Source organism: Myotis brandtii, unplaced genomic scaffold, assembly GCF_000412655.1.
Source record: "Myotis brandtii unplaced genomic scaffold, ASM41265v1 scaffold7, whole genome shotgun sequence".
NCBI lineage: Eukaryota > Metazoa > Chordata > Mammalia > Chiroptera > Vespertilionidae > Myotis > Myotis brandtii.
In genome coordinates, this window is record NW_005370740.1 from 1,134,674 (window position 1) to 1,146,797 (window position 12,124).

The following is a 12,124-nucleotide window of genomic DNA, read 5'->3' on the forward strand; positions in this document are numbered from 1 at the left end:
GGGGTGGGAACTGGAAGGAGGGGAGTTATGGGGGGAAAAAGAAGAACAAATGTAATAATCTGAACAATAAAGATTTAATTTTAAAAAAGAATAAAAATGGCAATAAATAAGTACCTATCAATAATAACCATAAGTGTAAATGTAAATATAAATGGCACATGCCTGGGTTGGGGCTCAATCCCCATTAGGGGGCGTGCAGCAGGCAGCATATCAATGGTTCTCTCTCATCATTGATGTTTCTATCTCTCTCTCCCTCTCTCCTCCTCTCTGCAATCAACAAAACTATATTTAAAAAGTCTTGAAAAAAGTAAATAGCTTAAATGCTCCAATCAAAAGACACAGGGTAAATGAATGGATTTAAAAACATGACCCATATATATGCTGCCTACAAGGGAATCACCTTAGCACAAAGGACTCACACAGAATGAAAGTTAAGAGATGGAAAAAAATTTCCAGGCAAATGGAAATGAAAAAAAAAAAGCTAGTGTAGCAATACTCATATCTGACAAAATAGACTTTCAAGAGAAGTCCATAACAAGAGATAGTGAAGGCCATGTCACAATACTAAAGGAATCGATAAAACAAGAGGATATAACTCTGGTAAACATATATGCACCCAATATAGGAGCATATAAATATATTAAAAAAAAACTTCTGGAGGATTTTAATGAAGAGATCAACAGAAATACAATCATAGTAGGGGAGTTTAATACCCCACTGACATCACTGGATAGATCTTCTAGACATAAATTCAACAAGGAAACAGCCATCCTAAATGACACACTAGATCAGATGGAATTAATTGATATTTTCAGAGCATTTCACCTCAAAGTTACAGAATATACATTCTTCTCAAGTCCACATGGGACATTTTCAAAGATAGACCACATGATAGGACACAAACTAAGTCTCTACAAGTTCAAGAAGACTGAAATTATATCAAGCATCTTCTCAGATTGCAATGGCATAAAATTAGAAATCAACTATAATAAAAACACTCAAAAACATTCAAACACATGTAGGCTAAATAGCATGTTATTAAACAATGAATGGGTTACCAATGAGATCAAAGAAGAAATAAAAAACACCCTAGAAGCAAATGAAAACAAAACTGAACAACCAAAAATCTATGGGACACAGGAAAAGCAGTCCTGAGAGGGAAGTTCACTGCATTACAGGCTTACCTAAAAAAAGAAAAACCAAGAAAAACTTTTAATAAGTTATCTAATCCTACAACTTAAAGAACTAGAAAGGGAGCAACAAGAAAATCCCAGAGTAAGTAGAAGGAAGGAAATAATAAAGATCAGAGCAGAAATAAATAACATAGAGAATATATATATATATCAATAAAACCAAGAGCTGATTCTTTGAAAAGAAAAGATTGATTTACTTCCTTGGTTAAGTTTCTTCCTAAGTATCTTTTTTGTTGTTGTTGCAATGATAAAAAGGATTGTTTTTTATTTTCTCTGAGAGTTCATTATTGATGTATAAAAATGCCATAGATTTCTGGGTGTTAATTTTGTATCCTGCTACATTGCCAAATTCATTTATTAAATCAAGTAGTTTTTTGATGGAGTCTTTAGGGTTTTTTATGTACAATATCATGTCATCTGCAAATAATGAGAGTTTTACTTCCTTCTTTTCAATTTGGAAGTCTTTTATTTTTTCTTCTTTTCTGATCACTATGGCTAGGACTCCCAGTACTATGTTGAACAAGAGTGGCGATAGTGGGCAGACTCATCAAGAAATAAAGAGAGAGGACCCAAATCAATAAAATCAGAAATGAAAGAGGTGAACTAACAACTGACCCTATAGAAATACAAAGGATTGTAAAAAAAATATTAGCAATGACTTTATTCCAACAAACTGGACAACCTGGATGAAATGGACATATTCCTAGAAATATACAATCTTCTCAAACTCAATCAGGAAGACTCAAAAACCTGAATAGGCCAATAACTACTGATGAAATTGAAGCAGTAATTTAAAAAAACCTTCCAGCAAACAAAAGCCCTGGTCCAGAAGGCTTCATAGGGGAGTTTTACAAAGCATTCAAAGAAAAATTAACACTTGACCTCCTCAAACTATTCCAAAAAATTCAAGAGGATGGAACACTTCCAAGCTCTTTTTATGAGGCCAGCATCATCCTAATCCCCAAACCAGATAATGATGCTACAAAGAAAGAGAATTACAGGCCAATATCCCTGATGAACATAGATGCTAAAATCCTCAACAAAATATTAGCAAATTAGATCAAGCAATAAATTAAAAAGATCATATACTATGACCAAGTGGGATTTATTCCAGGGATGCAAGGCTGGTACAATATTTGCAAATCAATAAATGTGATACATCACATAAACAAATTGAGAGACAAAAATCACATGATCATATCAATTGATGCAGAAAAATAATTCCACAAAATCCAACACCCTTTTTTATAAATACATTTTTTATTGAATTTTTTACAGAGAGGAAGGGAGAGGGATAGAGAGTTAGAAACATCAATGAGAGAGAAACAGATTAGCTGCCTCCTGCACAGTCCCTACTGGGTATGTGCCCGAAACCAAGGTACATGCCCTTGACCGGAATCGAACCCGGGACCCTTGAGTCTGCAGGCCGACGCTCTATCCACTGAGCCAAACTGGTTAGGGCCCAACACCCATTTTTTATAAAAACTCTCAGCAAAGTGGGAATAGAGAGATTATACCTCAACATAATAAAAGCCATACATGACAAACCTACAGCCAACATCATACTAAATGGGCAAAAACTAAAACCATTTCCCCTAAGAGCAGGAACAAGACAGAGATGCCCACTATCACCACTCTTGTTCAACATAGTACTGGGAGTCCTAGCCATAGTGATCAGACAAGAAGAAAAAATAAAAGGCATCAAGATTGGAAAGGAGGAAGTAAAATTCTTATTATTCACAGGTGACATGATATTGTACATAGAAAATCCTAAAGACTCCATCAAAAAACTACTTGATTTAATAAATGAATTTGGCAATGTAGCAGGATACAAAATTAACACCCAGAAATCTATGGCATTTTTATACACCAATAATGAACTCTCAGAGAAAATAAAAAACAATCCTTTTTATCATTGCAACAACAACAAAAAAGATACTTAGGAATAAACCTATCCAAGGAAGTAAAAGACCTGTACTTGGAAAACTACAGGATGTTGAAAAAAGAGATAGAGGAAGATATAAAACAAGTGGAAGAAAATAGTGTGTTAGAATCAACATCATTAAAATGTATACACTACCCAAAACAATCCATAGATTCAATGCAATCCCTATTAAAATACCAACAGCATATTTCACAGATTTAGAACAAACACTCCAAAAATTTATATGAAACCAAAAAAGACCCCAAATAGCCACAGCAATCTTGAGAAAGAAGAACAAAGTTGTAGGAATCACAATATGAGATATCAAGTTATACTACAAAGCAATGTACTCAAAACAGCCTAGTACTGCCTGGCCAGCGTTGCTCAGTGGTTGAACCAGGAGGTCACGATTCGGTTCCCGGTCAGGGCACACGCCTGGGTTGTGAGCTCAATCCCCAGTGTGGCGCTTGCAGGAGGTAGTCAATCATCTCTCTCATCATTGAATCTCTCCCTCTCTCTCTCCTCCTCTATGAAATCAATAAATATATATATTTTTAAAAGCCCAGTACTGGCACAAGAACAGGCATCTAGATCAATGGAACAGAATAGAGAACCCAGAAGTTGACCCAAGCCATTATGCTCAATTAATATTTGACAAAGGAGGCAAGAGCATACAATGGAATAAAGAAAGACTTCAATAAATGGTGTTGGGAAAATTGGACTGATATGTGCAAAAAAATGAAACTAGATCACCAACTTACAACACACACACACAAAACCTCAAAATGTATAAAATACTTAGATGTAAGTTGTTTAACAATAAAAATCCTACAAGAAACCATAGGCACCAAAATCTCAGACATCTCTCATAGTGATATGTTTATCAATACATCTCTAGGGCAAAGGAAACTAAGGAGAAAATATGAAAGTGAGACTACATCAAAATAAAGAGCTTCTGCACAGCAAAAGAAACCATCAACAAAATGAAAAGACAGCCTACTGCATGGGAGAACATATTTGCCAATTATTCATTCTATACAGGGTTAATTTCCAAAATATATACGGAACTCACGCAACTTAACAAAAGGAAGATAAACAATCCAATTAAAAAATGGGCAAAAGTCCTAAATTGATTCTGTATGTCCACTTTGGAGTATTACAGAAAGCTAAGAGACATATGAAAAAATGCTCAAAGTCACTAATCATCCAAGAGATGCAAATTAAAACAAGTATGAGGTATCACTTCATACATACCTGTCAGAATGGCTATCCTCCACAAATTAACAAACAGCCAGGTGTTGGTGAGGATGTGAAGAAAAGGGAACTCTAGTACACTGCTGGTGGGAATGCAAACTGGTGCAGCCACTGTGGAAAACAGTATGGAGTTTCCTCAAAAAATAAAAACTGGAACTTCCATTTGACCCTGTGATCCCACTTCTAGGAATATGTCCTAAGAATCCTGAAACACCAATCAGAAAGAATATATGCACCCCTGTGTTCATAGCAGTGCAATTTACCATAGCTAAGATTTAGAAACAGCCCAAGGGCCCATCAGCAGATGAGTGGATAAAAAATGTGTAGTACATTTACACAATGGAATACTACACAGCTCTAAAAAAGAAAGAACTCTTACATTTGCACCAGCACAGATGGGTCTGAAGAGTATTATGCTAAGCAAAATAAGCCGGTCAGAGAAAGATAAGTATCACATGATCTCACTCATATGTGGAATCTAATGATCAAAATAAACCGATGAGCAAAATAGATCGAGAGACATAGAAGCATGGAACAGACTGTAGAATTGCAGAGGAAAAGGGGAGGAGCATGTGTAGTTGGGAAGAGATCAACTAAAGAACTTGTATGCATATATGCATAACGCATGGACACAGACAATAGGGTGGTGAAAGCCTGGGGTGGGGGATAGGGGTGGGTTAGAAGGGGTCATATGTAATACTTTCAATAATAAAGATTAAAAAAAAAAATAAAGTTCTAAGTCTAAGCTGAAGAACACATTCTTTTCCAGAGAAGATTTGGAAAAAAAAAGGGTAACTTCGAAGGTTGACCTTGTTTTATAAACATTCTAATATAAAAAAAAGAAAACACACTAAATGCTTTTAAGAGGAATACTGCCATGTTGAATGTAGTATAAGGACAATAATTCTGAAAGAATGGGTTAAGAAAAGTAAATTTTGGGTGAAAGGCCAATGAAGTGAAGAGAGAAGGACTAGGGTGGTAGAGTGGGTGCAAAGTCAAGGGTTAGCTGGAACATAACTTTTAAAAAAATGTTTTTATTGATTTTAGAGAGAGAGGACGGGAGAGGGAGAGATAGAAACATCAATGAGAGAGAAACATTGATTGGCTACCTCCTGCACATCCCCTAGTGGGGATTGAGACTACAAGCCAAGCATGTGCCCCGATCGGGAATGGATCCAATGACCTCTTGGTGCATGGGTTGATGATCAACCAATTGAGCCACACCGATTGGGTGGGACAGAAGGTTTTTGTTTTTTTTCCTAGGGGGGTGGAGGGGATGACAACTTTTTAAAGGAAAAAAGAGCCTGTACATGGTGACTACACAGCCATCTTACCCTCAAACCCCTCACAGATGGCAGATTTCCAGGGGCCCATACCACCAACACCAAAACTATTCTGTGACCCACCCTGCCCACTTCCTTAGGAGACAGCTAGTTAACAGACGCTTAGGCGATGGTCCATTCTTTTTTGTTAATAATTAACATTGTTTTATTTCTTAAAGTATTTAGAGTAATAGAAAAAAATTAGAAAATTCGGAAAGCAGAGAAAACTGTTAAGTAATTTTTAACACATTGCTTCCCAGGACCATATTTTGAACAAGGCTGTTCAGAGACAAATTTATTTAGAGAAATGGTTCTAGGTGGTGAGCTACAGGGACCAGAGCAGGCCAAGGTTTTTGAGCTCCTCAGATAGCATCACTTTTCACCCTCCCCATAAAGCACTCTATCCCCTCGAGTCCTGTGGCTCCTCAGCCTCCTGTGACTGATGTCACTTGGTCACTGGTGCCCACAGAATCCTGGCCAAGGTTCCTGATTCCTTCCCCTCCACACACCCATGCAGAGCAAGCCTGTCTTCTTCTGGGCTTTGGTTATTATCTACTTGCTCAGGATTCCCCAGGCTGTTCAGTTCAGGTTGCCTGCTGAGCCCCACACCTTCATTTTAACTGCCTCTGCTCATTCCCACCCACTGGTTCAGCCATGCACAGTACATCCAACCCTCCCCTCTTCCAACTCACATCTGCCCTTTCAGACCTGCTGCTCCTCCTCCTGGTTCCTTGGCTCTGAGAACAGCACAGTAGCCATTCAGCTATCCAGGTCAAATCTGTATATCATCATTGACTTACCCTTTCTCCTTTCTACTCCCCCCTGCCCCACTAGTCAGTCATCTAGTTCATCCTTCCTAAAGTCAGTACTTCTCAAGGACATATGGTTCATTGCTGGACTATGAAAAGTACAGAAACCGAACCAAGGTAAATGTTTAGGAAATTTTATGGCAACATGAGTAATATAATATTTTAGAGCCTATTAATAAAAATGTAGGCTTTTATTTTGTTCTTAAATTCTATTTATCTGTAATCTATTTTTATTTTATTTTACAAAACAATATTGGTCCAGTCTGTCCAGCATGGCTCAATGGTTGAGTGTCATGCCTGAGTTGTGGGCTTAATCCTCAGTAGGGGGCGTGCAGGAGGCAGCTAATCAATGATTCTTTCTTTCTCTCTTCCTCTCCCTTCCTCTCTGAAATCCATAAAAATATATTTTAAAAAACTGAAAACAAAAACTATTGGTCCATAATGGACTGGGAGAAAAGCAGGTCCTTTATCATGAGTAGAAAAACACTGTCCTAAGCCTCTCATAGCCACTAGCCATGCTAGGTCCCATGGGTATCACCCACTGCCTCATGGTGTGCTCTCTGCCTTCAGCCTGGCTCCCCTCAAATCTGTTCTCTATAGCAAGGCCAAGTGAGCAAAAGGGCACCTCTGGGCTCCATTTTCAGCCTGCTATTTAAGCACTTCCCTGTCTTAAGTGTTTGCAATCCCTCCCCAACCTTAGTTAGGATAGTTTCCCAACTCCTCACCCTGGCCTGGCCCCTACATTCCTGCTGGCTGCATCTCCCAAATCACTCCTCCACCTCCTCTCCCTGCCAGGCACTCTGAACTTTCACTCCCGGGAACAGGGCAGTCTCTTGCATCTGAGCTTTGCACATACTGTGCTCTTGACTCTTTCCCCATCTCTATCTGATGAATTACAAATTGTTCTTTGGACTTTAGCTTCCTCTCAAGTCCCTCAGATGTTGTCTAGGAGCCCTTTCCTGTGACCCTCATTTAGCACTTAGATTTAGCTCTTCCCATGTTGTCTAACTGGCCTGTACCCCATCAAAATGATAAGTCACGTGAGAGGAGAGTCTCAGGACTGTATCCTGGAGTCCAGTACAGAGGCATTCAATACAAATGTTTGAATCAGCAAACTGGAGGGTGACACTGCATCCAACTTTGCAGTCAGTCTTATCCTGAGACAGACTTGCTCTTCAGCGGTCATAATTTCTCCACATTGTGAGGAGGCACGCAAGGCCAATGACCATCATCTCTCCCTTCCTCTAATAAGCAGAACAAGGAGAGCTCTCCAGGGATGAGTCCCTTACACGAGCAGTGCCAGGAAATACCTGCTTCCCGACTTAGATGTTGGCTGAGATGCCCGAGTTAGAGAGCCACCTCCTCTTGCCTACCACCTTCCTACTCAAAGCAGCAGAGGAGAGATAAGACCCTTTCCCGCTGATTGCTCTGACCTATTCCTCAACTGTTTATTTGCTAAAAGATAATTTCCTACCAATTCTAAGCTTGATACAGTCAGACAACACAAAAACTTACCTGTTTTCAGTAAGAACCTTCTGACTTTTCTGGATGCCAAGATATAGGCCAGGTTACTGCTGAGTTCTGGGAAGGGTTGCTTTACAATCCTTGTTTTATTTGTGGCCCTGCCTCTTCACACCCACAGCAGCCTTTTCACCTTCAAATAGGTTGGGTTTGAATGAAACCCCAAAGAGGTCTAGCCAGCCCTATCTTCCCAGGTGGCTGTTGACTTGGTTGCTGGTGTGCTGGCTGAGATTTGCTCAAGGCAGTGTGTGTGTGTAGCCTGAGGGGGTGGTGGTGGTGATGGGAGACTCACCACCCACTCAGAGACCTGGAGGTCAGGGAGGAGAACAAACAAGGGAAAATCAATGCAATGCAAACACTCTGCCAGATATTTAGTGCCAGAGGCTAATCTCTGCTTCTCAGACTCATGCACTTTTCTAACTGTAGGCGTCTGACTCCCGCAATAGAGGCATCTGGTTCCAGTAGCTTCAAGGCGCCCTCTCTTCAGGAACACAATTTTTGTTTGTTTGGCATGGATTTCTCAGGGGCCTGTGCTCAGCAGTGGGAGGGCTGCAAGTAGAATGTTACATCTGAGCTGTGAGCACAGCTCTGCATTTCAGCTCTAAGCTAGAGAGGTAAAATTGAAACCCAGCTTCTCTTTAGAGGCAAATTGTCTAATTTGGGGCAAAGGATAAGGCAGTACAGGGAGAATAAACCTGGCAAGCCATGTTGTATAGTAAAGGACCTTGTTGCCTGGCCAAGGATTTGGGAGAGAAACTTTGGTGTCAGAGACCCAGGTTCAAATTCCAGCTCCCAAGTTAATAATAATGATCTTACTTTAGGCAAGCTACTTAATTTAGTGTTTGTCTACATCACAAGGGGATTGACAAGGCAGGAGAGCAGAGTGGCTCATAGGCTTTGGGGTAAGACTGCTTTTGAGCTGATTTGAATTCATTTACCACTTACAATTTGTAACGTTAAACAAGTTACTTCTCTGTGCCTGCTTCCTTATATGTGAAATGAGACTTACACTTAGATGTAGAGCACTTAGTACAGTACTGGCACATAAATGGTGTTCACTAATTTTTCCCCCTCCCTTTCCTGTGGGCAATGGGAAGCTACTCTGGGATGGAGAGTAGGGACTTAGAGGGCACAGTTCAGGTTTATGGCAGCAAAGTGGTTTGGACAGGCCAGGGTTATTACAATAATCCAAGCAAGACATAAAACTGAGAACCTGCGTGCAGGAGGGAAGAGATATGATTTCTGTGAAGAATCAATAGGGCCTGGCAGCTGGTTGAACATGCAAGGACAATTACCGGGGATGAGACATGGATCAGCAGGAGCACTGATATTGGTACTGGGTGAGGAGAGGGGAGGGAAGACAAGTTTGGCTGTTGACATGATTTTAAAGCGGCAGCTTCGAAAGAGGGAATAGCAATGTGTACAAGAAAGGGTGCTAGAATGCTATCACCTCACACCAGCAAGGGTGACATAATAAAAAAAAAACAGAAAACATGCTGCTGAGGATGTGGAAAAACTGGAACACTGTGCATTGTTGATGGGAACGTACTACTGTGGAATGAATGGTACAGTGGCATGGCAGTTCCTAAAAAAAAAAAAAAAAAATTAAAAATAGGATTACATTACAATCCAGCAACTCCACTTTAGGGCATATACCCAGAACTGAAAGCAGGGTCTTACACAGACATTTGTACACCATATTCATTAACATTATTGAAGATAGCCCAAAGAGGGAAACAACCCAAATGTTCATTGATTGATCAAAAGATAAATTAAAGGTATATTCAGCCTCAAGGAGTAAGGATATTCATCGACCCATGAACCAGGAAGTCACAGTTTGATTCCCGGTCAGGACACATGCCTGGGCTGTGGGCTTGATCGCTAGTGGGGGGTGTGCGGGAGGCAGCCACTCAATGATTCTCATAATTGATGTTTCTATCTCTCTCTCTGAAATCAATAAAAAATATTTTTTTAAAAAGGGATATTCTGATACACACTACAACATGGAGAAACCTTGACAACATTATGCTAAGTGAAATAAGCCAGTCACAGAAGGATAAATATTTTATGATTCCACTCAATCTGGGGATTTTCCAGCTGCCTTCTTGGCTAGCATTTCAGAGTCCATTATACACTAAAGGTTTAGCTAAATTTAGTCTGAGCCTTGGTAACAGAGAGGGGACTACAATATATGCACAGATGTCCTCCTTTAAAAACACCCACGGGAAAATCATGATGCCAGGGAAACATCTGCTGACCCATTTATAGAAAACCCAGTGAGGGAGGGGACAGTGAAGGCGATTAATAGACTGGACACTCAGGAGGAAAGGTCCAATGGCATTCCTTCCAAAGGCAACTCTTGCCTAACAGTTTAATGAGATAGGTCATTCACCTATCTAGGAAGATTTCAGGGTGAAGGTTGGCTTCCAAATGGTACCAAGTTTTGAAACAGTTGACCAGTGGAAAATACTTTGTTTTGGTCCTGAGCAGATATTTCTGGCAATACCCAGGCACTCTGCTAAGAGCTAAATTCCTATTAAAAGTAAAGTCAAACCCTACTATTAGCTAAAACTGTCAAAATTTAGCTTTTGATAAGGAATTCATGTTGCAGAAGAGGTTTCAGTTGGGAACCCAAGTTAGAAATCAACTTTACATAAATTTTAAGGGTGTGATACTATTATGCAGAGAGAGGAATTGATGCTGACCATGCCAGTGTCAACATAGCAAAGAAAGCCAGGCCAAAGCAGTGCCCCACCTACCTTGCCCCATCAGGAGAAAAGAGGGACAGAGTCAAGTGAGATAAACAATCTGACCATTACCATTTCAAATCTGGGGTTTACTAATGATTTTTTACTTTAAATTTTCTCTTGCTTTGAAAATTATATGGCAGTACAACTACAAAACTAGGAAATGAGATAGACATAATATTTTATAGGAAACACTAGAGGCCCGGTGCATGAAATTTGTGCACAGGGTGGTGTGTGTGTGTGTGTGTGTGTGTGTCCCTCAGCCCAGCCTGCACCCTCTCCAATCTGGGTCCCCTCGAGGGATGTCCGACTGCCCTTTTGCCCTTTTTGGGATTGGGCCTAAACGGGCAGTCGGACATCCCTCTCACAATCCAGGACTGCTGGCTCCCAACTGCTCATCTGCCTGCCTGCCTGATTGCCCCTAATCGCTTCTGCCTGCCAGCCTGATCACCCCCTAACCACTCCCCTGCCATCCTGATTGACACCTAACTGATCCCCTGCCAGCCCGATTGCCCCCAACTGCCCTCCCCTGCAGGCCTGGGTCCCTCCCACTGTCCTTCCCCGCAGGCCTGGTCCTTCCCAACTGCCCTGATCACCCACAACTGCCCTCCCCTGCTGGCCATCTTGTGTCCACATGGGGGTGGCCATCTTGTGTGTTGGAGTGATGGTCAATTTGCATATTATCTCTATTATATAGGGCTAGTGGCCTGGTGCACAAAAATTTGTGCGCTCGGGGGTGGGGGAGTGTCCCTCAGCCCGGTCTGCACCCTCTCCAGTCTGGGACCCCTGGAAGGATGTCCTACAGCTGGTTTACAGGGATCGGGCCTAAACTGGCAGTCGGACATCCCTCTCACAATCTGGGACTGCTGGCTCCTAACCATTCACCTGCCTGCCTGCCTGATTGCCCCTAACCACTCTGCCTGCCAGCCTACTTGCCCCCAAATGCCCCCCCTCCCGCCAGCCTGATCACCCCCAACTGTCCCCTGTACCAGTGTGCTCACCCCAACTACCCTCCCTGCCGGCCTGCTCGCCCCTAACTGGCCTCCCCTGCTGGCCTGCTTGCCCCCAACTGCCCCCCTGCTGGCCTGCTCACCCCAAATAGCTCCATCTTCTATTCCATTTGTGTCCTTTCCACCCCTAAGTTAATGTCGTGTCCTTAATATGTGGTTATGAGATGGCTCTGTGACTGAGCTGGGAAACCTTTCACGTTTCTCTTTCCTTTCCTTTCATCTCAGGATAACTGAGCTCTGCGGTTTGTGTGGGACCAAAGGCCCTGGGAATACAATGCTGAGCCCTCTGAACTCATTTTATTCTTTATTGTATTATTTGATTCCTGGGGCTGAATTAAACATGA

General features: G+C 41.4%; 1 protein-coding gene across 5 annotated transcripts in view; it reads right to left on the reverse strand.

Moving 5' to 3' along the window:
- Positions 1 to 8,328, reverse strand: part of SLC25A18 (solute carrier family 25 (glutamate carrier), member 18) — a 35,536-nt gene extending 27,208 nt beyond the window's left edge. Inside the window, exons 1-2 of one of the 5 annotated variants that reach the window (XM_014529925.1) lie at positions 8,018 to 8,328; positions 4,372 to 4,482 (exon numbers count right to left, since the gene is read on the reverse strand). The gene's annotated coding sequence lies outside the window, so the exon portion shown is untranslated. Of the gene's footprint in view, positions 1 to 4,371; positions 4,483 to 7,227; positions 7,280 to 8,017 lie in introns of those variants that run through there. The other 4 variants (XM_005882196.2, XM_014529926.1, XM_005882197.2 and 1 more) reach the window with 4 other exon arrangements.
- Positions 8,329 to 12,124: the final 3,796 nt, after the last annotated feature.